The sequence below is a fragment of the Phaethon aethereus genome (assembly GCF_964289735.1).
Source record: "Phaethon aethereus genome assembly, chromosome: W".
Taxonomy (NCBI): Eukaryota; Metazoa; Chordata; class Aves; order Phaethontiformes; family Phaethontidae; genus Phaethon; species Phaethon aethereus.
The window spans coordinates 17,606,595-17,630,880 of NC_138581.1; positions in this window are offsets into that span (position 1 = coordinate 17,606,595).

Sequence of the window (24,286 nt, forward strand, 5' to 3'; positions counted from 1 at the left end):
TGTTTGCAAGTGTCCTGGTTTCAGCCAGATAGAGCTGGTTTTCTTCACAGAAGCCAGTGTGAGACTGTGTTTTGGATTTGGGATGAGAAACTGTTGATAATGTGCTGATGTTTTGGGTTGCTGCTGAGCAGTCAAGGACAGTCCAGCTTCTTGTGCTGGCCTGCCAGCGAGCAGGCTGGGGGTGCACGGGGAGCTGGGAGGGGACACAGCCGGGACAGCTGACCCAGACTGGCCAAAGAGATATTCCCTACCATACGACGTCATGCCCAGTACATAAACTGGAGTTGGCCGGGGGGCGGAAATCGCTGCTCGGGGACGGGCTGTCGATCGCCGGGTGGTGAGCAATTGCTGTATTGGGCATCACTTGTTCTTGTACATTCCTTTGTCGGTATTATCATTGTTGTTTCCTTCTTTCTTTCTGTCCTATTAAACTGTGTTTATCTCAACCCACAAGGTTTTTTTTCCTAATTCTCTCCCCCACCCTACTGTGGGAGGGGGAGTGAGCGAGCGGCTGCGTGGTGCTTAGTTGCCGGCTGGGGCTAAACCACGACAGTCCTTTTTGGCGCCCAACGTGGGGCCCGAGGCTTGAGATAATAACAGTTGCAGGTCACAATATCAGTTTATTTGATTTGCATGATGCTCTCGTCTTTGTTGTACATGTTAAGGATCGGTGTTGGTCTCTGCGGGCTGCTGTACTCGCCTGCGAGTTTTGTTTTTAGAGCACTGACCTTGAGCTTAATGTGGTATCATCTGAACTCTGTACTAAAGCCGTTACTGTATTTTGGCTACAGTCTTGTGGAGACGATTAGCAATTATACTTCTGCCTCTGAAAGGCTTTCTATGGAGGAAATGCAGAATGATACCTTTGCTACCCTCTATCATAACGTTTCCTCCTTCATCACAGTAATTTTTCCGTATTTTGAACACCCTTGGGTAGTTATAATACCTCTATTGCTACTTCTGGGGAACATTGTTTCGGTTTTGTCTAAGGTTGGCAAGCGATTTAAGAATATCACCCGGAGATCTGCCCCAAGGCTGGATAGTTATGAATGGCAGGGCGTGTGGAACAGCATGGGCAAATGCCTGGGGCGGTGGGCACCTCCGGTGTTTTGGAACTTCTCTCCCGAACAAGTGCAGAATCCTGATAAACTAGCAGAATATCTGGAAGAAGTATGCTGTCAGCCTGGCCGCTCCAAGGAGACACAAATCATTGCAATGTGCTGGGGCCTGGCCCATGCCTACCGAGCTCTATTTAACACTGTGCAAAGGGGAGAGAGGGTCTCTGGGTCTGATGGCAATGTGGCAGGCACTGTGACTACTCCAACCCCTGCAACAGGCACTGTAGCTACTCAAACCCCTGCGGCGGCCACTGTGACTACTCCAACCCCTGCAACAGGCACTGTAGCTACTCAGACTGTTGCAGCTGAACCAGAGAACCAGCCCATCCCAGTATCAGTTGCCCCTGTACAAAAGAAGAAATCTTGGAAGCGGAAGTCAGCTCGTTTAGTAAGGGAGGAGGAAGATTCTGCTAAGAGGGAGGCAGAGGAAGCGAGTGAGGAGGCAGAGTGCTCTGAAGCAGGGCCATCACAAGGACTGAAGAGGGAAGAGAGCAGGTCATCGCTTGAAGAGGAGGAAGAGGAAGAACTCATAAAAGAGACAGTAACTACCCGATCTCTATCACTGAGTGAACTGCGAGATATGCGAAAGGATTTCAGCCGTCGTCCAGGTGAGCACATTGTCACCTGGCTGCTCCGATGCTGGGATAATGGGGCCAGTAGCCTGGAATTAGAGGGTAGGGAAGCCAAGCAGCTGGGATCCCTTTCTAGGGAAGGGGGCATTGACAAAGCAATTGGAAAAGGTGCACGAGTCCTCAGCCTCTGGAGACGACTCCTGTCGGGTGTGAAGGAAAGGTACCCCTTCAAGGAAGATGTTCTATGTCACCCAGGCAAGTGGACCACCATGGAGAAAGGTATCCAGTACCTGAGGGAGCTAGCGGTGCTGGAAGTGATTTATGGTGACTTGGACAATGGACAATCATCCAAAGATCCAGATGAAGTCAATTGCACGCGACCTATGTGGCGGAAGTTTGTACGGAGTGCACCATCATCATATGCCAACTCATTAGCAATAATGGCCTGGAAAGACGGAGAGAGACCGACGGTGGATGAATTGGCTGGCCAACTCCGGCAATACGAAGAAAGTCTCTCTTCCTCCCTACGGGCCTGCGTCTCTGCTGTAGAGAAACTGTCCCAGGAGTTCCGGCAATTCAAAGAGGATATGCCCTACCCTCCACCCGTACGGACCAGTGTCTCAGCCATTAGGAGTAAGCACTCTTCTGTTCAAGAGAGAGGATATAGAGGATACACACCGCGAGCCACCCTGTGGTTTCAATTGCGTGACTACGGAGAGGACATGAGGAGGTGGGATGGAAAACCTACCTCGACCCTAGAGGCACGAGTACGTGAGCTGCAAGGGAAAACAATTACAAAAGGGCGTTCATGTTCCTCCAGAAAAATCGTCGCTCCACTTTCCAGTGGGCAGTTCCCCAGAAAGAATAGAAGAGCTGATCTCACCTCTGATCCTCTTGAGGGGACTTCTGATTCCTATTTACAAGAAGTGGGTAACGAGTACTATGAGCAGGATTAGAGGGGCCCTGCCTCCAGCCAGGCGGAGGAGAGGGATAACCGAGTTTATTGGACTGTGTGGATTAGATGGCCTGGCACATCAGACCCACAGGAATATAAGGCTTTAGTGGATACTGGTGCACAATGTACCTTAATGCCATCAAGCCATATAGGGGCAGAACCCATCTGTATTTCTGGAGTGACAGGGGGATCCCAACAGCTGACTGTGCTGGAGGCCGAAGTGAGCCTAACTGGGAATGAGTGGCAGAAGCACCCCATTGTGACTGGCCCAGAGGCTCCGTGCATCCTGGGCATAGACTATCTCAGGAGAGGGTATTTCAAGGACCCAAAAGGGTACCGGTGGGCTTTTGGTATAGCTGCCTTGGAGACGGAAGAAATTAAACAGCTGTCCACCTTGCCTGGTCTCTCAGAGGACCCTTCTGTGGTGGGGTTGCTCAGGGTCGAAGAACAACAGGTGCCGATCGCTACCACAACAGTGCACCGGCGGCAATATCGCACCAACAGAGACTCCCTGATCCCCATCCATGAGCTGATTCGTCGGCTGGAGAGCCAAGGAGTGATCAGCAAGACTCGCTCACCCTTTAACAGCCCCATATGGCCAGTGCGAAAGTCTAATGGAGAGTGGAGACTGACAGTAGACTATCGTGGCCTGAATGAAGTCACGCCACCACTGAGTGCTGCCGTGCCAGACATGCTAGAACTTCAATATGAACTGGAGTCAAAGGCAGCCAAGTGGTACGCCACCATTGATATTGCTAACGCGTTTTTCTCGATCCCTTTGGCGGCAGAGTGCAGGCCACAGTTTGCTTTCACCTGGAGGGGTGTCCAATACACCTGGAATCGACTTCCCCAGGGGTGGAAACACAGCCCTACCATTTGCCATGGGCTGATACAAACTGCACTGGAACAGGGTGAAGCTCCAGAGCATCTGCAATACATTGACGACATCATCGTATGGGGCAACACAGCAGAAGAGGTTTTTGAGAAAGGGAAGAAAATAATTCAAATCCTTCTGAAAGCTGGTTTTGCTATAAAACAAAGTAAGGTCAAAGGACCTGCACAAGAGATCCAGTTTTTAGGAATAAAATGGCAAGATGGACGTCGACAGATCCCAACGGATGTGATCAACAAAATAACAGCTATGTCTCCACCAACTAGCAAAAAAGAAACACAAGCATTTCTGGGCGTTGTGGGTTTCTGGAGAATGCATATTCCAAATTACAGTCTGATTGTAAGCCCTCTTTATCAAGTGACCCGGAAGAAGAATGATTTTAAATGGGGCCCTGAGCAACGACAAGCCTTCGAGCAAATTAAGCAGGAGATAGTTCATGCTGTAGCCCTCGGGCCAGTCCGAGCAGGACAAGATGTTAAAAATGTGCTCTACACGGCAGCCGGGGAGAATGGCCCTACCTGGAGTCTCTGGCAGAAGGCACCAGGAGAGACTCGAGGTCGACCTCTCGGGTTTTGGAGTCGAGGATATAGGGGATCTGAGTCCCGCTATACTCCAACTGAAAAGGAGATACTGGCAGCATATGAAGGAGTTCGAGCTGCCTCAGAAGTGGTTGGCACTGAAGCACAGCTCCTCCTGGCACCCCGACTGCCGGTGCTGGGCTGGATGTTCAAAGGGAGGGTCCCCTCTACACATCATGCGACTGATGCTACGTGGAGTAAGTGGGTCGCGCTTATTACACAGCGGGCTCGAATAGGAAACCTTAATCGCCCGGGAATCTTGGAAGTGATCATGGACTGGCCAGAAGGCAAAGATTTTGGAATATCACCAGAAGAGGAGGTGGCGCGTGCTGAAGAGGCTCCACCATATAATGAACTGCCAGAGAATGAAAGGCAATATGCCCTATTTACTGATGGGTCCTGTCGTATTGTAGGCAAACATCGAAGGTGGAAAGCTGCTGTATGGAGCCCTACACGACGAGTCGCAGAAGCCGCTGAAGGACAAGGTGAATCAAGTCAGTTTGCAGAGGTGAAAGCCATCCAGCTGGCTTTAGATATTGCTGAACGAGAAAAATGGCCAGTACTCTATCTCTATACTGATTCATGGATGGTGGCAAATGCTCTATGGGGGTGGCTACAGCAATGGAAGCAGAGCAACTGGCAACGCAGAGGCAAGCCCATCTGGGCTGCTGAATTGTGGCAAGATATTGCTGCCCGACTAGAGAATCTGGTCATAAAAGTACGCCATGTAGATGCTCACGTACCCAAGAGTCGGGCCACCGAAGAACATCAAAACAACCATCAGGTGGATCAGGCTGCTAAGATTGAAGTGGCTCAGGTGGATCTGGACTGGCAACATAAGGGTGAATTATTTATAGCTCGGTGGGCCCATGACACCTCAGGCCATCAGGGAAGAGATGCAACATATAGATGGGCTCGGGATCGAGGGGTGGACCTGACCATGGACGCTATTGCACAGGTTATCCATGAATGTGAAACGTGTGCTGCGATCAAACAAGCCAAGCGGTTAAAGCCCCTCTGGTATGAAGGACGATGGTTGAAATATAAATATGGCGAGGCCTGGCAGATTGACTATATCACACTTCCACAAACTCGCCAAGGCAAGTGCTATGTGCTTACCATGGTGGAAGCAACCACCGGATGGCTGGAAACATACCCTGTGCCCCATGCCACCGCCCGGAACACTATCCTGGGCCTTGAAAAGCAAGTCTTATGGCGACATGGCACCCCCGAAAGAATTGAGTCAGACAATAGGACTCATTTCCGAAACAACCTCATAGACACCTGGGCCAAAGAGCACGGCATTGAGTGGGTGTATCACATCCCCTATCATGCACCAGCTTCCGGAAAAATTGAACGATACAACGGACTGTTAAAGACTACACTGAGAGCAATGGGTGATGGGACATTCAAACATTGGGATAAACATTTAGCAAAAGCCACCTGGTTAGTCAACACTAGGGGATCTACTAATAGAGCCGGCCCTGCCCAATCAAAACTTTTACGTACTGTAGAAGGGGATAAAGTCCCTGTGGTGCATGTGAGAAATATGCTGGGGAAGACAGTCTGGGTTACTCCTGCCTCAGGCAAAGGTAAACCCGTTCATGGGATTGCCTTTGCCCAGGGACCTGGGTGCACTTGGTGGGTAATGCGGAAGGATGGGGAAGTCCGATGTGTACCTCAAGGAGACTTGATTTTGGGTGAAAATAGTCAATGATTTGAATTGTATTATGTTAATTGTTACACAATACAGTATGTCATTACTACTATGGTTGCTATCTACCATATCGATGGTATTACAGTAAGAATCACCCAGACTGATGAAGAATGAGCTTCACCGAAACCAAGCAACGTGCAGCAGTGATGGAACCAGAACTGGCTTCAGCAGCTTGCGCCCAACAATTCCCTCGAGACCGACATCTTCGACCTGCAGATCATGGACATGGACCGTGCCAGATAACGATCCAACACCACATACCATCTCCCCTACCCTGAGAGACTGCTATGATGGATGAAGCCCAGAGTCATGGACTGAATGAACTACACAGACATTTTAAAGTGATGGCCCATGGACTAAGAAAGTGATATCTGTGTGTATATATTAAAAGACAGGAAGAGTAATAATGAATAATTGGAATGTATTGAAAGTACAGGACCTGGGCATGACGTAAATGGTATGGAATAAGGGGTGGATACTGTCCTGGTTTCAGCCAGGATAGAGCTGGTTTTCTTCACAGAAGCCAGTGTGAGACTGTGTTTTGGATTTGGGATGAGAAACTGTTGATAATGTGCTGATGTTTTGGGTTGCTGCTGAGCAGTCAAGGACAGTCCAGCTTCTTGTGCTGGCCTGCCAGCGAGCAGGCTGGGGGTGCACGGGGAGCTGGGAGGGGACACAGCCGGGACAGCTGACCCAGACTGGCCAAAGAGATATTCCCTACCATACGACGTCATGCCCAGTACATAAACTGGAGTTGGCCGGGGGGCGGAAATCGCTGCTCGGGGACGGGCTGTCGATCGCCGGGTGGTGAGCAATTGCTGTATTGGGCATCACTTGTTCTTGTACATTCCTTTGTCGGTATTATCATTGTTGTTTCCTTCTTTCTTTCTGTCCTATTAAACTGTGTTTATCTCAACCCACAAGCTTTTTTTTTCCTAATTCTCTCCCCCACCCTACTGTGGGAGGGGGAGTGAGCGAGCGGCTGCGTGGTGCTTAGTTGCCGGCTGGGGCTAAACCACGACAGCAAGGCTAGGAAAGAGCAGAGCCCCAGTCTTGCTGCTCATCTGCAATGACTGCAAGGGATAGTGAGGACCAGCAAGACAATTCCTTCCTATCCCCTTCCTTGGAGGAGAGGGAGTGCAACATTTCAATCTCGCAGTTCGGAGCGCGAGAGTGAGAAAAAGCAGAGTGCCTGTTTGCAAGGCTAGGAAAGAGCAGAGCCCCAGTCTTGCTGTTTATCTGCAATGACAGCAAGGGATAGTGAGGACCAGCAAGACAATTCCTTCATAGCCCCTTCCTTGAAGGAGAGAGAGTGCAACGTTTCAATCTCGCAGTTCGGAGCGCGTGAGTGAGAAAAAGCAGAGTGACTGTATGCAAGGCTAGGAAAGAGCAGAGCCCCAGTCTTGCTGCTCATCTGCAATGACTGCAAGGGCTAGTGAGGACCAGCAAGACAATTGCTTCCTAGCCCCTTCCTTGGAGGAGAGGGAGTGCAACGTTTCAATCTCGCAGTTCGGAGCGCGAGAAGGGGAAAAAGCAGAGTGCCTGTTTGCAAGGATAGGAAAGAGCAGAGCCCCAATCTTGCTGCTCATCTGCAATGACTGCAAGGGATAGTGAGGAGCAGCAAGACAATTCCTTCCTAGCCCCTTCCTTGGAGGGGAGAGAGTGCAACGTTTCAATCTCGCAGTTCCGAGCGCAAGAGGTGGAAAAAGCAGAGCGCCTGTTTGCAAGGCTAGGAAAGAGCAGAGCCCCAGTCTTGCTGTTTTTCTGCAATGACTGCAAGGGATAGTGAGGAGCAGCAAGACAATTCCTTCCCAGCCCCTTCCTTGGAGGAGAGAGAGTGCAACGTTTCAATCTCGCAGTTCGGAGCGCGAGAGTGAGAAAAAGCAGAGTGCCTGTTTGCAAGGCTAGGACAGAGCAGAGTCCCAGTCTTGCTGTTTATCTGCAATGACTGCAAGGGATAGTGAGGACCAGCAAGACAATTCCTTCCTAGCCCCTTCCTTAGAGGAGAGGGAGTGCGACGTTTCAATCTCACAGTTCGGAGCGTGAGAGGGAGAAAAAGCAGAGTGCCTGTTTGCAAGGCTAGGAAAGAGCAGAGCCCCAGTTTTGCTGTTTATCTGCAATGACTGCAAGGGCTAGTGAGGACCAGCAAGACAATTCCTTCCTAGCCCCTTCCTTGGAGGAGCGGGAGCGCAACGTCTCAATCTCGCAGTTCGAAGCAATAGAGTGAGAAAAAGCAGAGTGCCTGTTTGCAAGGCTAGGAAAGAGCAGAGCCCCAGTCTTGCTGTTTATCGGCAATGACTGCAAGGGCTAGTGAGGAGCAGCAAGACAATTCCTTCCTAGCCTCTTCCTTGGAGGAGAGGGAGTGCAACGTTTCAATCTCGCAGTTTGGAGCGCGAGAGGGAGAAAAAGCAGAGTGCCTGTTTGCAAGGCTAGGAAAGAGCAGAGCCCCAGTCTTTCTGCTCATCTGCAATGACAGCAAGGGATAGTGAGGAGCAGCAAGACAATTCCTTCCTAGCCCCTTCCTTGGAGGAGAGAGAGTGCAACGTTTCAATCTCGCAGTTCAGAGCGCGAGAGGGAGAAAAGGCAGAGCCTGGGGAAGGCAGGTGAGGCCAGTCCTGGGTGCTGGGGGAGGGTCTGCGCCAACGCTGGCCCCCTGTGCTCTCTCCAGCTCCTGGAGGACGGTGGCAGACTGGAGGAGCACCTACAGCAGAGCCTGCAGTACCTGCAAAGCCCACAGGAGCCCTTGCGTGAGGCAGCCATCACGTTCATTGGTGAGCCACAACCCCGCCGGGGGTGCGTCTCTGCCCCGCGACAGCTTATCCCCAGCCACAGTGGCTGCTGAATCCAGCGAGCGGCTGCAGAGCCCGGACTGCCCGATGCTTGAGCTCACGGGCTCCCTGGTGCCCTCTCACACCCCTGCCCGGTTGCAGTGACTGGTGGGAGCCTTCTTGGGTCCCTCGCAGCCGCCGTGGCCTTCACGCTCAGGGGACCGCCCTGGGCTCAGCCTTGCCCAGTGGGAGGAGGCCACGTGGCCTGGCCTGTGGGGCTGGCGGCAGGGAGCCGGGCTGCTGGGGCAGGCAGGCCAGTGGGATCTGTAACGGACTGTGTGTGCCTAGGGCTCGCCGAGCTGCAGCTGAGGGATGGGTACCCGGAGAAGCTCCATGTCATCTACAGGGGTGAGTGAGGGCAGTGGGGTGTCCGCAGGGGCTGGCGGAGAGGGGGAAAGACCCTGGGAGGAAATCTCCAACGCCTGCCCCAGCTGGGCAGGGCACTGCTCCCTGCACACATGAGGTGCGGCGTGGGCAGAGCAGAGAGAGATTTCAGGGGGATGTGGGGCATTGGTGGCAGCACCTTCCCGCTCATCCCGGCACCCCTGCCTCCCTCCTGGCCATGGGAAGAGCTGGGGGGTTGGGGGGGCGCTGGCCAGAGGGGCTCTGCAGATGCCCTGCAGATGCGGGCTCTGACCTCGGCTCTGCTCCTTTCCGTGCCAGCCCTTCAAGACAAGGCAAGAGACAGCAGCGCCTGCATCTCTTCCCTGGCAACTCAAACCCTGCTGGTCCTGGACGCTGCAGCGAAAAAGCCTCCCTCCGGATCCCACCTGCAAGCGCTGTGCTCCTGGCTCCGGAGGGCATGGAGGAGGAGGACCCCAGCCCCAGGAGGCGGCTGACTGTGCTGCTGGAGCTGTGGGCAGAGCTGATCCCGGGGTGCTCTGCGCACGGGCACCCCCTGAGCAGCTGGACCTGCCCCCTTGCCAGCAGCCCGGGGCCGTGCAGGACGCACCACGCCCTGCGTCGTGGCCCCAAGGCACCAGCTGCTCTGCCAGGCTGTGAAACCCAGAGGAACGGTGAAGGAAAGCTTTTGCCTGCTCTGCCCTCTCCAGGGAGATCCCAGCCTGGATGGTGCCCGCCCTCTGCACCGCTCCCATTTCGTGGCAAAGGGGACAGGTGGGCCGTGGCTCTAGTGGGTGTGCTGGCCATCAAGCCTGAAGAAGCAGCCAAAGGGCAGCGAGAGGATCGCTTCAGATGGCGACCCAGGATGGAAACGGGCGTTCTGCAGGCCGCAGGCAGAGGCCTTAGCACAGCCGGCCTGCCTGTGCCTCCCAGCCATCGATAAAGGCTGCAGAACTTGACGTGCTGTTTTGAGCTCTTCTTCCCCGCCCCGCGCTGCCCTGCTGCCCCTCAGACACCCGGAGGGTTCCTATTCTGACAGGCCCCCCACGCACCCCTGCGGACCCTGCCGCCCCCCAGGCAGCTGTGGGGGCCGCGTTGGGTCCCGCTTGCGCCCCTGGGGAGCCCTGCTGCCCCCCAGGCCCCCCCAAGGGCCCCGGGAGGGCCTGTACATAGCCCCGTGGAGCCTTGCTGTTCCCCAGACAGCTGGAGGGGCTCTGTTGCGCCCCGCGCGGAGCCCTGCTGCCCCCCAGGCCCCCCCAAGGGCCCCGGGAGGGCCTGTACATAGCCCCGTGGAGCCTTGCTGTTCCCCAGACAGCTGGAGGGGCTCTGCTGCGCCCCGCGCGGAGCCCCAGGTAGCCGTGCTGCTCCCCAGGCCTTCGCAGTGGCCCTACAGCGCCTTCCACGGTGCCCTGCGAGGCCCGGGAGAGCCCCTGGGGCTCTCTGGAGGGGCTGCTTGGCCCCACGTGTGCCCCTGGGAGGCCTGTCAGAGGCCCTGGGGTTCTCTGGAGGGCAGCAGGGCCCTGCCCGGGCCCCGGCCAAGCCCGGCAGCTCTATCCGGGTAAGAAATGGGCCATGACGGAGCCTGTCCCTTCTCCACCTTCTGCTGCCCAGGGCGGCAGTTCCTCCTTCAATTTCAGTTGATCAGTTGAGCAGAATACAGATGGTCTTGGGTGGCCAGGGGCTGAACAAAGGGGGCACAAGGATAGCCTCAGAAGGCATGACGATGAGAGCTAAGAGTGAGAGACAGAAGACGACTCTGGGGCACAATGCAAAACTCAAAAGGCTGTCCCAGCAATGTACAGATGTCCTCATGGAATGAGTGACTGGATAGACTAGATGTCCTAGATGGCAGTGAATAAAGGTAAGAGAGCTCTGGGGCACAGAGAAAGCCCGAGGAATGGATCTGGCTGAATAAGAGAGAGACAAAGAGGGCTGCAGAGCTTGAAGGGTGCCATGGCACACCAGAACAGTCTCAGGAGGTATCATGACAGAGATGAGAGGACTCTGGGGGTGGGGGATGTTGGGGAAGAGGGAGACAAACAAAAGATTGGTGACACAATGAGGTGTTCAGGAGGGGATAGGAACAGAGTACAGATACCCTCAGGAGAGCAGGGACCAAACAAAGGCATTGTAGATGGCAGACAGGAAGGTAAGAGTGCTCTGGGGCACAATGAAAGCCTGAGGGCTTCTGGAGGAAGGAGAGCGCTACAAAGCTTGCTATAGACCCTGAAAAGAGCTGTGGGGCTATTGTGGTTTAGCCTCAGCTGGCAACTAAGCACCACGCAGCCGCTTACTTGCCTCCCGCCCATCCCAGGTGGGATGGGGGAGAGAGCTGGAAAAAAATACTCATGGGTTGGGTTAAAAACGGTTTAATAGGACAGCAAAGGCAGAGGAAATCATCATCATCATCATCATCATCATAATATTCCGTCTGGGCAGCTCTCCAGCCACTCCTCCCCAAGCCTGTAGCATTGCATGGAGTTGTTGTGACGGAATTGCAGGACCCGGCACATGGCCTTATTTTCGAGAGTTTTAGGAACTGCATTGGCTGTTTGCAAGGCTAGGAAAGAGCAGAGCCCCAGTCTTTCCTTTTATCTGTAATGACTGCCGAGCTGCAGTACCTAAGTTCGCGCACAGGGAGGCAGCACCGAGCGCGGGGAGGAGGCGCGCCACCACGCATGCCTGGGAGGCCAGGTCGCAAAACCTACATCTCCCGGCATGCACTGGCAAGCACAGCATGGCCGCCCGCCAGTCCCCTGCCACAAGACTACGCTTCCCGGCATGCGCGGGGGAACGACCGTCGCCGGCCCTAAGCCCCGTGCCTCAGGGCTACGGCTCCCGCCGTGCCGCCAGGCGCAGCCTGCCCTGCTGGCTGACCCTGCGCAGACACCGGCTCCCCCTTTTCCCCCGCAAGACCCGCCGAGACGCGAGCGCTAAACCCGCGCTCCGCCGCGCGGCTCCGGGCAGCCCCCGCCGCCGGCTCCCACACGCCCCTGCTCCGTGCCTCCGACGCGGACCCCGCCGCCCCGCCTCGGGGCTTTCCCCGGCACCTGCTGGTCCATGGGGCGTACCCCGCTCACGTTCTTCCTCGCTGCAGCCGCAGCCCGGTCACACCGGGCGACCGCTCCGCCCCGCCTCTCTCCCTCTACCCGGCTCCCTTTCTCCGTTTTTTTGTTTGGTGTTTTTTGTTTGGTTCCCCTCCCCCCCCGTATTTCTCGCACCCCACCGCTACCTAATTTCTCCTTCAACGATTCCCTTTATCCAGCTTCCCTTTCCCGTACTTTTAACTCCTCCCTTTTTTCCGTATACCCTGTCACTTTTTAAATTTTGTTTCAGTATTTCCTTCTATCCTCATTCCTGTTCCTATTTTTTTAATTCTTTCCTGCTTTTCTCGTAGCCTGTCGCTTCTTAAAACGTCCTTCCGTCCCTCTACCCGATTCCTTGCCCCTGTTTTTTATCTCCGCCTCTGTCCCGCACCCAGTCATATTAATAACTTTCTTTCTATGTCTCCATTTATTTAGCTTCCTGTCCGCCGTTTTATTTTTTTTTCCTGTCTGTATCATACTCCCTCCATTTTAACTTGTGTTTCGATGGCTACTTTTCTGCGGTTCGCTGCCTGCGTTTTGTAATTCTCCCCCGTCTGTCCTGTACCCTGGCGCTGCTTCAAGTTCCCATGTCTGCTTTTGTCGAGCTCCCTATTCGTGTCTTTTAACTCTTTCCCGTGTCGTGTACCCCGTTGCTTTTTACATTTTTATGTGTCTGTTTTTCCACAGTCTTATTTTTAATTTATTCTCGTCTTTGCTAAAGGCCGTCGCGTTTTAAATTAATTTTCTTTCTACATCAAAGTTTATCCACCTCACTGTCCCTGTTTTTTGTTTTCCCATCTACGCTGTACCCCATCGCTTCTAAAATTTTCTTTCCTTGTCTACTTTAACCAATTCGCTGTCTATATTTTTTATTTGTTTCTCATCCGTGCTGTACCCCGTCGCTTTTGAAATTTTCTTCCTATGTCTCTCTGTATTTTTCTGTCTGTTGTCATTTTTAACTTTTTCTTGTTTTTCCTCAATGCTTCCGCTTTTATAATTTTCTTCCTATGTCACTCTCCATCACCCTACGCTTATTTTACTTTTTTTTTCCCTTGCCTTTCCTTAATGCCTTGGCTTTCAAAATTTCCTTTTTACATCAACTTTTATCCAGTTTTCTGTCCCCTTCCCCCCCCCCAGCTTCTCCTTTACCCAGCTGCTTTTTACATGCTCTCTCCATGTCCGCTTTAACCAATTCACCGTCTTTCATTTTTATTTTTATTCCTGTCTGTCCCGAGCCCTGTCGCTCTTTCAGTTTCTGTTCTAGGTCTACTTTTATCAAGCTCCCTATCCATATTTTTTAATTTATTCCTGTCCGTTGTGTACCCTGTCGCTTTTAGAACTGTATTTTCGTTTGTGGCTCTGTTATTTACCATCTCCTTGGGGTTTTTTAATTGTTTCTTGTCTTTTCTTAATGCCATTGCTTATTCCATTTTTCTTTCTCGACAACATTTGTGAGGTTTGCTGTCCCTAGTTTTTAGTGCTTTCCCGTAACCCGCTGCTTTTTAAATCTTCTTTCTATGTCTCTCTTTATCTGGATTCCTGTCCCCAGTCTTAAATTTTTTCCCGCGTTTCTAGTACCGCGCTCAACTTTTTAAAACTGTATTCCCGCGCGCGCTAGTTTGGGCTCAGATGTAGAGTTAGTTTTATTCGCGGTAGCTGGCGCAGGGCTACGTGTTGGATTTGCGCCGACACCCGGCGTCGATGACGCGGGGACACGCGCCGGGTCTCGCCGAGCGGCGCTTGCGCGGCGTCAAGGGCTGTTCTGCTGCTCCCGCGGCCCCGCCAGCGAGTAGAGCGGGGGTGCGCGCGGGGTTGGGAGGGGACGCGGCCGGGACAGCTGACCCCCAGCTGCCCAAAGGGATGTTCCCGACCGTACGACATAGCGCTCGGCCAGCAAACCGGGGCTGGAGGTCGCGGGGGCGAGGGGGGCCTTAACGTCTTGACGTAACCCTGTCACGTACCACGTCGCTTTTAAAATTTTATTTCTACGTCTCCATTTATCCGGTTCCCTGTCCCGTGGTTTCGGTTTTTTGTTTTTCTTCCCCGTGTTTCCTGCCGCCCGTCGCTTTTTCTTTTCTCTTCCGCATCCCCCTCCGCATCGCTCCCTTTGACGGGGTTTTAATGCCCTGACTCTGCATCCTGTCCCCTTTCTATTCTTATGGCTCTGTCCAGCTGATGGTCTCTAATTTTTAATTCTTTCCCGTGTTTGTCCCTTTTCCCTTTCTCTTTCCATGACTGCCTCTATCTGCCTTCCTGTCCCTTCACACACACACCCCCCACCCCCTTTTTTTCTTAATTCCTTCTGCTCTGGTCCCCTCGTGCAGTTTTCTCTCTGTCTCCCGATACCCAGCTCCCTGTCGCGGTACCCGCCGCTCCCAGGCCGGGCGCCGCTCGTTCTCGCTGTCCCTCTCCGCTGTCCCCGCTGCCCCGCTCGGTCCCACTCAGCTCTCTCCCCCGCTCCCTCCCCCTTTTCTTTATCGCTTCATCTCCCCCCTCCCCACGCTGCAGTTCTCCCTCTTCCTCCGCCTCGACACCCACGTCCGGCTCCCGCCCCCCCGGGCCTGGCTCCCCGTCCCTCGCCTCTTCTCTCCCCGCCTCTGCGCTTCCTCCCGCTTCCCTCTCCCCTCTTCCCCCTCCGCCCGGCCGCCGTCGGGCACCGAGCCTGGGCGGCAGCTCCCGGTGCGCCCGAGGGAACAAACCTGCGCTGCCCGCTTTGCGCGCCCGGGTGCGTTCCTCCGCTGCGGGGCCGGGCCCAGGCCCAGGGCAGGGGCTCCCGTGCCGTTGGGGGGGGTGGCGGCCGCCTGCTCCCGAGGGGTTGCAGCTGCGGGCCCGACGCTTGAAGCGGGCTGCAGGTGCGGCTGAGGCCGGCGCTGGCCCTGCGGTGCCCCGGGGGCGCCGCCCGGGCCCGCCCGCCGGCGGGAGCCGGCTGAGGAGCGGCGCGAAGGCCGTTCCGCAGGCAGCCGCCTGCAGCGAGGAAGGGCCGGGCCCCGCGGCGAGGCGGGAGTCCTCCCGCCCCCGCGGGAGCGCGACCCCAGCACGCGGCGCCGGGAGCGCGCGTGAGCGGCCGCGCGTCCCTATAGCCTCGCGGGACAGGCGCCGCGAGGTACCGCCCGGAGGGCGGGGGGGGGGGGCGCGCAGGCAGAGACGCCTCACGGCGCACGCGCGCGCCTCGCTCCGCCGGGTCTCTGCCCGCCTCCGGGGCGGGCCCCGTCCCCGTGGGGCGGTGCTGTTGTCCCACACACGGTTCTTCCGCCGGTGCGCGGGCAGGCGGCGAACGTGCGGAGCCGGGGTGTTGGCTTTTCTTCCGGCTGCGTGCAGAGCTGGGTGCGAGGTGGTAGCGCACAGAGCTCGCACCCCTCGGGCCACACTCGGACCGCGTGGCTACGCTCCGCGCAGCGGTTACCGGTGTTTTCAACAGTTGGCTCCGTCGCCCTTGTTCCCCTCGGTTCTCGCCAGCCTCGTCTCCGCTTAAAGTCGCAGCGTCCTTCTTTCTTCCCGGGCATGCTGAGCGAGGAGGGGGCTTTCCCCGCCCGGGGGCAGGTTGCTATTATGCCAATTAGATGTTAATTAGGACAGTTCCCTCAAGGTTCCGGAGCTGTGCTGCTTTTGTGATTATCTTGTTCCTCCCCTCAAGGTTGCACCTCGCAGTTAACTGCTCACAGAGACTAAACGATGCCCCCAGCTTCGTTACTCGCGCACCTCGAGCAGTGCGGGCGGGAGCGTTGCTGCCGCGGTGTCGGGTCAGAGCCGCGCTCTCGAACGGCGGCGCGTAAGTTCCGCCTGCCCGGCTCTGCCTCGAGCGCGTGATGGCGTGTGCTCTGCCTGAGCAGCCGGGAAAATGCCTCGGAAACGACCCGCTTGTTGCAGGCAAAGCAGATGTGACGCAAGTGGGGCGTTCGGGCGGCTTTTGTAGCCTGACGTCAGCCTGCGTTCTGAGTCACGCTTGCACGTGCGCGCGCAAAACGAACGCGTGCCTGTGCAACAAACTCCTGCTGCAGCAGAGGGATCGGGAGTCCGTGGCAGCGGTCAGCTGGGCCTGGGCGCGGCAGCTTCAGCCGGTGGTCGCGTACCGGTGTTCTTCCTGCCACCCTACGCCGGCGGGTTTCTTTAGACGTACGCGGTGCTTAGGCGTCCTCGGCCGTCACTTAGGCCGGGCTACCGGAGCAGGCGTCCCGAGTGACCCTTCCCCACACCGTTCCCTGCTCTCCCGCCCACGCCAGCGCTGCTGCGCCCGGTGTCCCTGTCCCCTGCTTCTACTTCTGCCTCTGCCCACCCCCGGCCCAGCGCGGGCGTCATCGGGCTCGTTAATCGTGGCTGCCTCGGGGCTCGCGAAACAGATCGCGTGCAGGAGCGCCCGGCCTTGCGGCGAGTCCCTGCAACCGCCTGGCTGCGGGGAGGGGCCGCTGCCTCGCGCCCGCCGTTCGAGTGCGCCGAGGGCTCCCCTCGTGCCTTCCGGTCCTAATCCGTCGCAGACGGCCAGGATCTTCTTTCCCAGGTGTGCTTCTAACGACAGGCCCAGGAAAGGACAGGGCCACGTGAGCGATGGACGCTGTCGCTCCCAGGTGCGCCGCACCTGACGTACACGGGCAGTCGAATGTGCAGGGTCTGCACGCATCACCGGAAGCGGCCGTGTGGCGCACGAGCGAGGCTACGTGCGTAGGGAGCCTCGTCTTGTACGAGCTGTAAGACACCCCGGTATTCTCTTGGGTGGAGGACAGCCAAGCGACAGGAGTTACAGAAGGCGAAGGGAGGAGAGGAGGAAGAAGCGTCTGAACTGGCAAACTCTCCCAGCAGTGCAGGGAGTGAAAGCTGCGGTGAGTCCCAGGCCCTCGGGGCCCTGTTGCCCCTATTCTGCATCCCGGGCCCTCGCTGCCCCTCCCCTGGCCCCCTCTCTTTCCCACGCTGATGTGGTATCCGTCCGTGTCCCCCCATACCTCCTTTCTCCATCTCACTCTGACCAGCTCCCCGTCCCTGTCTTTTAGGTCCTCTCTCTCCCTAGCTTGTAGCCCGCGGCTATTTTTCCTTCCTCTGCCTCTCCCAGTCTGGCTCCCTGTCCCTGCTTTTCCATTCCCCCCTCTCTGCCGTGTAGCGTGTTGCTGCTCTTTTCTTTCGCAGTCTCTCTCTGTCTGGCTCCCAGCCACCATGTTTGCCTTCCTCCCGCTCTGTCCTGTAGCCCGTCGGTATTTTTGCTGTCTCTGGCGCTCTCTGCCCGGCCCCGTGTCCCTGGTGTTCAAAGTCTTCCTTCTTGGCCCTGTAGCACAGCACAAGTGTCTCTCTTCCTCTGTCTCCCTCTATCCTGCTCCCTGTCCCTGTTTTGCAATTTCGTCCTTGTCAGCCCTGAGCCACGCTGCAGTTTCATTTCTTTCGCCGTCTTGCCCTGTCCGGCTCCCTGCCGGGATCTTTCAATTCCTCTCTATCTGTCTTGAAGCCCGTCGCTGTTTTCTCTTTCTCTCTGTCTCTCTGTCCATCTCTCTGTCTCTGTCTTTACTTACACTTTTAAATTCCTCCCTCTCTGCCCAGCGGCCCATCGCTATTTTGCCGTTCTCTGTCCCGTGTCTTGAATCGCTCCCTCTCTGCCCTGTAGCCTGTCACAGTGGTGGTTTTTTTTCCTTCTCTGCCATTCGCTCTCTGTCTGGCTCCCTGTCCCTACTGCAGGGAAATGAAGTTGGTTAAGCAGGACTTTCCCCTCATGAACCTGTGCTGGCTATGACCAATGACTGCGTTGTCTCTCAAGTGTTTTTCAACAACTCCCAGAATAGCGTTCTCCATAATTTTACTGGGCTCTGAAGTGAGACTGACAGGCCTGTAATTACCAGGGTCTTCCTTCTTACCCTTCTCAAAAACTGGGACAACATTTGCCAGCTTCCAGTCAACTGGGACCTCTCCAGACTCCCAAGAGAGAGGTCCCGCAATGACATTGGCCAACGCTTTCAGTACCCTGGGATGAATCCCATCAGGCCCCATAGACTTATGTGCATCCAGCTGGAGCAGCAAGTCTCAAACCAGTTCAGAGTCAGCTGGGAGTTTATCATCCCTCCCAGTCACAGTCTTCCAACACAGGGCTCCAGGGGTCCCAGAGCCCATCATCAGTGTTGAAGACAGAGGCAAAGAAGGCATTATACGTCCCTGCTTTGTCTCTGTCCCTACTTGTGAGGTGACAACCTCGTCAAGCAACAGCCCAATGTTATCTCTGATCCTCCGTTTGCTGTTAAGATATTAAAAAAAGCCCTTTTTGTTGTCCTTCACAGTGCTGGCCAGCTTGAACTCTAATCAAGCTTTGGCTGCACAAATTCTCTCCCTACAAAGCGGACAGCATCTCTGTAGTCCTCCCATGTCACCTGTCCTTGCTTCCAATGTCTGTACACTTTCCTTTTCCACCTATTTTCTAGAAGAAGATCCCTGTTCAGCCAAGCCGGCCTTCTGCCCCACTTGCTTGACTTTCAACACTTTGGAATTACCTGCTCCTGTGCTCTTAAGAGATGGCTCTTAAAAAGTGACCAGCATTCGTGGATCCCAATACCTTCAAAAGCAGATTCCCAGGGAGCCTTACAAACTAGCTCCAGCAGCTCAAAGTCTGCTCTCCTCATATCCAGGGTTGAATTTTTGTTGTCAGTTTTTCTCCTATCGCCAACAATTTGAAACTCAACTACTTTATGGTCACTGTGACCAAGACAGCCACCAATCACCACTTCACCCGTGAGTCCCTCTGTCTACAAACAACAAGTCTAGGAGAGCACCTTTCCTAGTCAGCTCCCTTAGTACCTGCACCAAGAAGGTATCTTCAACATGCTTCAGGAATTTCATGGACCTGTTTGTGTCCACTGTATGATATTCCTAGTTAATGTCTGGGAAGTTAAAATCACCCGTAAGGACAAGGGCAACCGATCTAGAGATATTCCTTAATTCTTTGTAGAATAATTCATCAGTGTCATCATACTGGCTGTCTGGTCGATAGTAGATTCCCACAACAACTTGTCCAACAAATTGGACATACAACCCAAACCCTCTGGATAAATGAATTCAGCCTAAAACCAAGAAAGATTTAGTTCAAAAGCACTTGTTCTACAACAACCTTAAGCTTAATTAGATGGGTATATTAATATCTACATTATACGTCACATTTGTGATCTACTAAGACACTAAAAATAAAGGCCAACTAATCCCAGAATGGTTGAGGTTGGAAGGGACTTCTGGAGGTCATCTTGTCCACACACGCCCTGCTCAAGCACAGCCACCTAGAGTCAGTTGCCCAGGACCATGTCCAAATGGCTTTTGAATATTCACAAGGAGGGAGACTCAAAAAGCTCTTTGAGCAACCTGTTTGTGGTGGGTTGACCTTGGCTAACCATCAGGTGCCCACCAAGCTGCTCTGTCTCTCCCCCTGCTCAACAGGACATGCTCCTGAGCTTGGAAGAAGTGATCCTCAAATATTAACCAGCTTTCTTGGGCCCCTCTTCCCTCCAGGGCCTTATCCCACAGGATGCTTCCGAGGTCAGTCAGCTCTCCTCAAGTCCAGGGTTGTGAGCTTGCTTTTTGCCCTCCTTTCTCCCCTCAGGATCCCGAACTCCGCCACCTCATGGTCACTGTAGCCAAGGCTGCCTTTGACCTTCACATCCCCAACCAGCCCCTCCTTGTTGGTCAGTAGGAGGTCCAGCAGAGCACCTCTCCTCTATCACTTAGAGGAGGAAGTTGTCATTGATGCACTCCATGAATGTCCTGGATTGTTTATGCCATGCTATGTTGTCCCTCCAGCAGATATCAGGGTGGTTGAAGTTCCTCGTGAGGACCAGGGCCTGCGAACATGAGGCTGCTCCTATGTGTCTGTAGAGGTCCTGAACCACTTGTTCTTCCTGGACAGGTGGCCTATAGCAGACACCCACTATAAGGTCAGATACTAATGTTTTATATAGTGTATTTGCAATGCAAACTTTGCATAATGGAGCCTGATCCTGAAATTTTTTTTATGAAGAGTATATCCTACAGAAGTTTAGACACATTCCTAAGTAAACATGCTAGCCAGTTGATTTTATCTGTTTAAGTTTAAGTGCTTTCTATATTGAAGCCTTGAATGGCCCACTGCTCAGTTACTGGTGTGGCTATCAGTTAATACGACTAAATACTTTTATTTCTGAGATTACACGTGTCAAAATTTTGCAATTTTCCTTTTTGACTAAAGCATGTGAATTTTATTTTTCTAATTGAATTCAGGCATGAATTTGGAGAATTATCATTATTTTGGTGCATATTTGGCAGAATGACAAATATAAACAATGCAGTGCCCAAATATACTTCACAACTTGGACTTCAGCCTTGGTATTGTTGTGTAACATGAGCTGAGTTGGACACAATAGCAGAGACAAGAAATTATCTCCCTTCTTCCCCCACTACCTCTAAACATTTTCATGACATGAGGGAATGTTCATGCAATCAGTAGTGACAATATACAATGGAGACCCTGGTATACATATGCTACCCAAGAAAATCAGACTGCTGCTGCTTGTCAGCATATATTTGCATTTAATGCCAATGTTTTTTTTCATGTTGAAAGAATGCAATTAAACACTGATACGATCCTGATTTGAGATACCATCAGCTAGTTTGTGTCACAGAACTCCTTAATGAAAATAAATTTCCTTCATAGTGAGCCCTAAATATTAATCAAAACCCAGTTGACTATGGATGTGGATACCCTTCAAAATAATATGCTATCATCAGGATAAATAAGGACACTTCCATTTCTCAGTGTCAATGGAAAAGCGCTCAAAGCTTTTGGCTGTCTATTTATGAATTTTAATGAGACCTGGATTTGTCTCAGAAGGAGGCAGCCTTAATTTTCAAAGTGATTCAAACAAGTCAGTACAATATTAGAAAGCAGTACAAAAGCATGAGTGACAATGTAATAAAACACCTTGATGAAACTATATTGGGGAGGGGAAAACTGCTTATAGTAAACCACCCCCACTATTTCTCCTCATAAACTACAAAATTGACAACTTTGGAACTCAGTTTCCAATGTCATTTTCACCTTCTCTTGCTAAATATTTTGTGTTATGGAATGACCTGTTAAACTAGAGGCCGATTGTTATATTTTAGTTTCATACGGAGAACAACTGACACTTCTCAGCCATCAGACAGTGCACCGTAAGAAGGGTGGTGCAGTCTGCCGGTTATCTTCAGGATCTCTGAAGGCAGATTCCTATAATCCTAAATGCAACATCAGATGGGAATCCCAGGCTTGTTGGGAGCCTGTGTGAGTTTTCATGTGTTCAAAAATATCTCAGTTCCTCCTTTGCCCTCACTCCCAAGAACATATAAAAAAACCATACTGTTCTGAAAAAATAAATTTGAATCAAGTAAACTCAGTGCTGCTGCTGTTGTGATTTTCTTTTAATTTCTTTATCCTCATTTCCTTCCATCTCCTTGTTTTATTCTCAGTTTTGTTGGGATCACCCTGCAAGGGCTCGACCTTGAGGAGAAGGAGCTGTGGCATTGAGAAGCTGGTAAACAGCTGGACACCTGCAGGGCTCAACCTTGAGGAGAAGGAGCTGTGGTAAACAACTAAGAGGAAGCAAAGGAGCGCGTGGACATACAGAGGTGACCAATCCTGCCTCTGTGAGAGTCGCGTGGACTTAAAGCAATAGCCAACCGGGTAGCACTTCTAGGCGCGTGAACGGGCTGTATTTGTATAAAAAGCAAGCTTTGCTAACAATAAAGGTCTTTGGCTTGAATCCCCGCCAGAGTCCGTGCCTTATTACTCCACACATTTTTAAATACTGAATCGTTTTCTTCTCCAACTTCATTGTGTTTTCTCATATTCCTTTTTCATGTGTCTGTCTTAGGTTGCTTTTCCAAAACAACGTATTTGTTCTCATTTTCTTTTACCTTTCGTGTTCATTCTGCCACCTCTTTCTTCAAACTGCTTACCTATATTGGGGTCAAACTTTCTTTCAAATTACTTTTAATTCCTCTGCACTTTTTCTTAGCAACATCCTCAAGCTATTCTTTTTTGTCCTTGTTGCATTTCCATCACTGCTCCTATACTTTTGCTTGTGATGAAAGAGAAAGGAAGCAGTATTCTTAGCATGGCAAAGACGTAATAGAGCTTCCGTGCATTTGAAAAAATCAGTTCATTATAGCCAGGGATGGCAGACTTGAAGACAAGTTAAACATCCTTCAAAAATATGTGGTAAGTAGGTGGGAGAAATTCAGTTCAATCCCAAACTCATCACCAGTTACTGTTATATGAGAGCACATGATATGTTGTATTCATTAATCTCAGTTAATCAAATCAGTCGATTATATTGAAACAAGGATCTAAAACAATTATGAAGTTTTAGCATGCATCGCTAATCAACTGTAAGTTTTGCAAATTTCTTAACATATGGAAGGTTATTGATTACATGATTAGTTTAACTTCAGTATAGAATTCTTTAGCCTAATAACTGTGTGATTATGTTTAACGGCCTACTCTCATAGTCCTTAGGCTGTATTTGCCTCAATGCTAACATTGTAACTATGTGTAAACGGTTAATCACGAGGAAAGCAGGCCTCATGAAAATTAAAACACAAGTAGAAACGGAGAAGACAGGTGGAGAGAACCAATAGGAGAAGAGTTAAGAGCAAGGACTGAGAGATTAAAGAGAACAGAGAAGATATCTTAACCTTGAGCATAGAGACAGACTGGCAGGAGTGCTCAGACAAGGATGATAAGAAGGAACTGCTTGGCTGGACAACAGAAGGGGTGAACATTCAAGGAGAAGAATTATCCTCGAGAGACCTGTGACCATAAAAGGGAAAAAGGAGTAGGGGACTAACTCCCCAAACGACCACCGACGACCACCCGAGACCCCCGTGCATGCGTAGTGTAGTTTTGCAACACCAGCATTATGTAAATGTAGTAGATAAGCAAGGAGGCGGAGATTTCTTGGAAAATGTGTGAATATTCATGTCTTGAAGGTATATAAAGGATGAACTTTTGTTTCAGCGCACGCATGTTAGGAGGAGATATCCCCCATGCGTCCAGCGCTGCAATAAAGATGTCCGCTGAATAACACTTTCATGTTATTGAGTCTAAATTTCTTAAGTTTGGATTTCTTTGAATCATAACATTTCCCTGGAAGCGGCAGAAAATAGTCTGGAAGTCTGAAACTTTTCCCTGGTTAAGGGCTAAGGCATTGTTACAGGCACACACAGAATAAATCCAGATCGTTACCAAAAAAGCATGATCTCCCAAAGCCACAACACCTGTAACAGGAAAATAGATGCATTAGGACTCACCGAAGAACCACAAACTCAGTCACAAAGGTGTGAAGCATCATATCCAGTTATCAGCTGGACAATATCATGAAAAAGACACTTTTAGATGTAATCCAGTAGGTAGATGGACTTTATTTTATTTTCATTGCTGCTCACTTCCTTCTATAACCTTTGGCACTTTGGATTCTGTCAGAGAAATTAATTATTTTAACTTATCTTTTTTTTAAAGCAATTTTAGGGTAACTAGCAAATGCAAAGGTCTTGTAATACTTTGCAGCAGTGAGTCTTTCAACATGTAGTAGTGGGCCAGTCTTTCAGAAAGTGCAGAACCCTGGCACATTACTTCAGGACATCCAAAGAATAGGACTGAATTTCTTGAATTTGCAGTGTTCAGACTGTAGAGAATAGCCACATCTCTGCCACATTTTTAATTCCCATTATTATTTGCCTTACTCTGGTGCCTAGGAGTCACAGTCATGGAGTTGGGTCACCCACATGCTGGCTTGATGTCCCGGTTTAGGCTGGGATAGAGTTAATTTTCTTCCTGATGGCTGGTATAGTGCTGTGTTTTGGATTTCATATGAGAATAATGTGGATAACACACTGATGTTTTTAGTTGTTGCTAAGTAGTTGTAGTGCTTATACTAAGTCAAGGACTTTTCATCTTCGCATGCTCTGCCAGTGAGGAGCTGCACAAGAAGCTGGGAGGGGGCACAGTCAGGACAGCTGATCCAGACTGACCAAAAGGATATTCCCTACCTTTACCTGCAATGACTGCAAGCGATAGTGAGGACCAGCAAGACAACTCCTTCCTAGCCCCTTCCTTGGAGGAGAGGGAGTGCAATGTTTCAATCTCGCAGCTCGGAGCGCGAGAGGGAGAAAAAGCAGAGTGCCTGTTTGCAAGGCTAGGAAAGAGCAGAGCCCCAGCCTTGCTGTTTATCT